At 37.5% G+C, this 5,958-nt stretch overlaps 1 long non-coding RNA gene across 1 annotated transcript; it reads right to left on the bottom strand.

The window, feature by feature from the left end:
- Nucleotides 1–4,991: 4,991 nt before the first annotated feature.
- LOC149248859 (uncharacterized) lies at nt 4,992–5,588 on the bottom strand. The gene is made up of 3 exons (XR_016265789.1): nt 5,512–5,588; nt 5,132–5,364; nt 4,992–5,029 (listed from the first exon to the last, which is right to left on the bottom strand). It is a non-coding gene; the product is annotated as an uncharacterized LOC149248859 (long non-coding RNA).
- Nucleotides 5,589–5,958: the final 370 nt, after the last annotated feature.

The raw sequence follows: 5,958 nt of genomic DNA on the forward strand, positions 1-5,958 counted from the left end.
CCAATAGGACTCAGACCCCTTTGAGGGCAAAGAGGGCCTATGGAAAGTGCTCAACAAGAGAGCATCTTGTAGTGGGGTATGTTGAGTAGACCTCAAATGTTTCAAGGTCAAGAGGGCTTGTGGAAGGTGGTTGGCAAGAGAGCATCTTGTGGAGGAGAAAGTAAGCTAGGCCTCAAACTTGGAAGGATCCAGTTTTTTGAAGTAATATAAAGTATTTTAATTCAAAAACAAACAAACAAAATATTATGTTTTGCATTAAGTTAGTTTGCATTGGAAATTTCCACACTAACCAAATGGAATAATTCTATAGGGCATAAGCACTTATACCTACAGGTATCCAAACTCAACAAGGGTCAAGGAATTGTAGAAAGCCTTTTCCTTCATCAATATTTATGACACATTTGGAGATAGAAAAGTGTTTTAGGACAATTTTAGATTGTAGGCAGTGGTCAAAAAATTTCATCATAAGGGATGATCTAAATATGACAATGAACGTTGGAAAGGTTTTTTTTTTTTAGTGGGAGGGTGGGCCGCATGCCAAACAAGACCAATGTTGATGTTTTGGATAGCATCGGGAGTATTCTCACATGTGGGGAAAGTGATCTAAGAGATGGGGCTTTACACCCATAGACCCACGATATCCCGATGACCCATGGTATTGCACCCTTTGGAAAGGTATAAGTACAAGGGTGAGTCATCCATTCTTGTTGTCAACAAGAAAGCCTCTTATAGAGGAGAAGGCCAAGTAGGCCTCAAACCTATGGAGGGGGTATACGGTCAACAACAGAGCATCTTGTAAAGGAGAAGGCTGAGTAGGCATCAAACCCCTTAAGGGCCAAGAGGGCGGGTGGAAGGTCGCTGACAAGAGAGTATCCTGTGGAGAAGAAGGCTAAGTAGGCTTCATAGCTTTGGAGGGCTACGAGAGCCTATAGAGGAGAAGGCCCGCTAGGACTCAAACCCCTTTGAGGGTAAAGAGGGCCTATGGAAGGTGGTTAGCAAGAGAGTATCTTGTGGAGGAGGATGTTGAGTAGGACTCGGACCTTTCAAGGCCAAGAGGGCCTGTGGAAGGTGGTTGGCAAGAGAGCATCTTGTAGAGGAGAAGGTCAAGTAGGCCTCAAACCTATCAAAGGTCGAGAGGGCCTGTGGCAGGTTGGAAAGATAGCATCTTGTGGAGGAGAAGGTCGAGTAGGCCTTGAACTTGTGGAGGCCAAGAGGGCCTACGGAGGGTGAAGAGGCTCTAGTTGAAAAAATAAGATTGGGGAGAAATTGCTAGGGGAGATTTATAGAGAAATTCAAGGGAAGTCCAACAGGAAGAGAAGGACCGAGCTGAGGGGTCTATTTGTTGTGGAGACTGAGTTATTTCCTTGGGCCAATTTGAGAAGTGCATAAGCCATACAATTGCTAAAGAGGTCGCGCGCAGGGAGAGAGGGTAGAAAGCACACCAAGGAATCCAAGCTTGTCTTGGGGCTGATTCCAATTCAACATTTGAGTTTCTAGGCAGCCATAATCTCCGGGGGAGCGAGTTACAAGTTCCCCTTCAACTGTTATTTCTCTGAGTAATTTTCTATGGGTCAAAATAAGGGTTTTTATATGTAAGTTGAGCGAGTTACAAGTTCCCCTTCAACTGTTATTTCTCTGAGTAATTTTCTATGGGTCAAAATAAGGGTTTTTATATGTAAGTTTTCCCTTGCACTGAGCATTTTAGTGAGCATTGTAAAAGGGTCATTTTCCTTGGTATGGGAACCCTAGGTTCTTGTTGAAGCACTTATAAGAATTATGATTTTGCGCTTAAATTTTGTGTTCATTGTGCATGATCTAATTGTTGGTTTTGTGTGTGTGTGCACACTAAGTCCAGTGCCCAAAATTCTAACAACTCATTGATAGATTACTTACCTTATAGAGGTTTTAAGATTCAGGGCTTTAGGATGTGGAACCTATTAGCTCAATTCCAACATAAAGGAACTTTAGAAAAGGAAGGGAATGGGTATCAAGCATATTAGAAAGGATTTTTGTGGCAAAAAAGATTTTGGAGGATGTGGAATGACTTGAGTCATTGGCAAGGTTAGGGAGACCTTTATACCATCTAGCCATATTGTTACAATTAGAAAAAAATGAGAAGCATCAAAAACCCTTCAAATTTAAGCATGATTTGTTAAAAGAAGGTTACAAAAATTTGATCACCTAGAATTGGAAGAAATATGAACCTTGTACAAGGGAGACAACTATTTATCTACCGGGAATAAATTTGATGAAAGTTTAAAACATAATAGCACAGTGGGAAAAGAAAAACTCCTAGAATGCTCAACAAAAGCTTACTAAGACCAAGGAATAGATCAAGAAATTGTTTTAAGCATAAAAGGAACGAATCATTACAAAAAAGGAGAATATTAATCTAAAAAAATTAGAAGAAAGATTAGGGCTACTTGGTTTATAGAGGGAAACAAGAATACTAAATTCTTCCAAAACTACATGAAACATCAAAAGAACATCAAAAAATACATGGAAGACAAGTAAGAAAGATGGGAGGAAGCTAAGAAATTTCTCAAAGATGGCATTAAGAGGAGTAAAGCACTTCAAAAATTTATTCCAAGAACCTCGTAAGGCAAACATAACAATGATTGAAGAACAACAAAATGAAGAACTTGAAGCTTAAGTAACAAAAGAGGGACTCAAATCAATTCTACAATCTTTTAAGAAACCAAATAGACTAAGTCCACATAGTTGGACAATAAAATTTTGTGTTTTTGTGACCTCTTAGAATAGGAGTAGGAGAGGGTGATAAAAAATATAGAGTTAACATCAATAGCTCTTCCAAAGCAAAATGATCCATAAAATTTTGATGATTATAGCCCTATCTCACTATGCAATTTTTGTACAAAATTCCAACAATAATTACAACAAATAGGCTTAAAAGAAAGAATTCCCCCACTTTGTCTCAAAAGAGTTGTTTGGTTTTCTTCACAATGTGGTGAGGAATAGCACAACGAGGACTACATATAAGAAAAAGTTAAAAAAATCGAACTATTATGATGAAATCAGACTTAGCTAAGGTTTATTACAAGGTGATCTAGTTAGATCATGGGATTATTTTGATTCAGATTGGGATGAAATCTTAAGTAGTAAATTAGATTATGGGGTGCACTTTCTCAACTTCCTAGGGGTCTAATGTGGGGATGCCCTATGCCTCCTTATTTATTAGTGTTGGTTGCAAAAGGTTTGAGCAAATGGTGAATGCATCTAAAAGGGAAGGTACTATAAAGGGTATTAAAATGAGAACCTATTTCTCCTTGTCCTATTTACTATTTGTAAATGAAGAAAATTTGTTCCCCCTTTGAACAATTGTGGAAGTAGAAAAGTATAAAGAGATCCTTGAGTTGCACAATAATGAAAAATGGATGTATGTGAATGTTCATAAATCCTTTAATGTTATTCAATAGCCTAGAGGAAGGTAGAGAGACAGTTTGCTCAAATATTGATGCAAGGTTAAAATATCTAAGGTTTTTCCTCAAGCCTACTAACTACAGATTCAAGGATTGGAGTTGGCTCTATGAAAAAATTGAAGAGAGGATGACTAATTCTTGCTACCGAAAGTTATCCAAAAAAGGCAAGCTAACTTTGGTCAAATTAGTTTTGGAGGGGATACCTATTTATTGGCATTTTTTAGCTTAGATACCAAAAGGAATGTTGGGGAAAAATAGAAAAAGGTGCTTTAGCTTCCCATGTTCAAGAAAAAGATGAAGGGAAGGAACACTAAACATGCTTTAGCTTCCTATGGACAAGAAAAAGCTAAAGGGAAGGAATACCATTTTTTAAGAGGAAAAAGATTGCAAAACTGTAAAGAGTATAGAGGAATTAAAGAATATTCATATATTTGAACAAGATTTAGCAACAAAAAATTTATGGAGAATGAAAAGGAATGATGAAGGCTTGTGGAGAAAAGTGATTATAGCTCTTGAATGGAGGATTGGATTAGAAGTAAAATGAAGGTTTTTCGAGCACGCAATCACATTTTGACATGCCTTTGTTTGAGACAGGGGAGAAGGTCATTACACCTTGGAGATCTTGAAGGACTGTGTCAGATTTCTTGTTAATCTTGCAAATGGCAAAATGGAGTCAAATGGAGTCAAATAGAAAAAGGGTCGAGAATTTTTCAGAGTTTTTGATCATAACAAAATGACACATTGATGTTGGACCTTAAGCAGTTGGTTTGGAGGCATATGTCTATTTCATCAATCAATGTTTTTCTTTGGTAAGAACTATTGTTGATGTAGTTGGAGATGACTTGATTATTATTGGTAGAGAATCCTTGGGATGAACTTCAATGAGCCCTTACATTAGGCTTAAGCTAAATTACAATCATGGAAATAATTACAGAGGTGAGATCTAAATCTGTAATTTTGAGGGACTGATCTCTCAAAACAAAACTGCCATTGCAAGCAACGATGTTGAAACTAGTCAAAATCCTTTTGTACTAATTTGCAAATCTGGTGGAAGAATTTATTGTATGAAGAAATAGTTTTCTTATTAAAGAAAGTTGAAACTTCCTAGAAGATAGTTGGTTTTTAATGTTTTGAGTATTATTTGTATTCATGCCAACAATTGTCTTTTGCCTTCGGAAGACTATTTACATGGGCCATTTTAATTAGTGTAAATTTAGTTGGTTAAGCCTGTTTGGAGTGGTAAAATTTGAGGAACAAACAAAAGTGGCAAAGTATATTGGGAGTGATGGAAGGAATCTATATATCTATATTTCGATTTCTTCCTAAAATATCAAATATGCACTTGACTTCATGGAATATATATAGGGAAAGAAAGAGAGAAAAAAGACTTTAGGTAGAAATAAGTACATTTTGCAAAAACCAGAAACCATAAACCTTGAATAGCCCCTTTGAATTTCAAAACGGGCATCACATAATTATTTGATAAATTAAACCAGGCATACCTGCTCTTTAGCCTTTGCTGCACCCACTACACCCATGGAGCATTGGAACTTTCATTAGTTGAATTGTTTGGGTTAAGCCTTAATTTCCTGGCCCATTGAACACAACAAAAACAAAACCAGAAAAATATAATGAGAAATATTTAAAAAACACCAAGAAAACAAAAACTCATGAGAAATTTGGGAGCTTACCCTTCCTTCGATGCTTTCCCGATCGATGTGTTAGAATGTGTTCCCTTACCAATGTGTCGATCGAAGGTGATCGAAGGTGTTCTTTCCTTACTAGCCCTCTGTTACCCGTGCGTTTCCCGAATGATTACTAATGCCAAATGTGTTCGGCGAGATAGCAGCATTTATTGCATCCACCTATCAATTCGCTTTTGCTCCCACCACCCCAAAGGAATCGAAGGCCTAAAAGAAATTTTCTGAAAAAAAATGAGAGATATTAACCATAAATTGTAAATTACAAGAAAATATTTAACACAAATTACAGGTAGAAGTAAGTCCATCCTATGCAAAAACAGAAACTAGTACACCCTCCATATATGTCAGGAGAAAATGACGAAGCTTACAGGGGCTTTGATCCCGAAGAGGACTCGCACTCCACCCTTTGCCTCTCTGTGAAAGGCACAGACAGATTCAACAGTGCACCTCCACCTTTATTTACCTGCATTACAAGGCACATGAAATAAATTCTTAAAAATGCTTCTGATATAATTATGTAGAAGAATGGAAGTTAAATTTAATCGAAAATACCTCCTCCTCCTCCTCCTCCTCCTCCTCCTTCCCCTTCCCCTTCCCCTTCCCCTTCCCCTGCCTCTACTGCACTTCCTCCTTCGCCTTCCCCTGCCTCCACTGCACCTCCTCCTTCACCTTCTCCTGGCCCCACTGCTAAGGCTAGAGATGATTTCCCACGCATTGAACCTAACAAAAATAAAACCAAAAATTCATGTAAAACAAATATTAAAAAAATAAAATAAAAATTCTCTTAAAAAAGATTAAGGAGCCAGTAACATGCT

Source organism: Pinus tabuliformis, chromosome 7 (assembly GCF_031772625.1).
Source record: "Pinus tabuliformis cultivar Carrire ecotype Pingquan chromosome 7, CPIR1, whole genome shotgun sequence".
Taxonomy (NCBI): Eukaryota; Viridiplantae; Streptophyta; class Pinopsida; order Pinales; family Pinaceae; genus Pinus; species Pinus tabuliformis.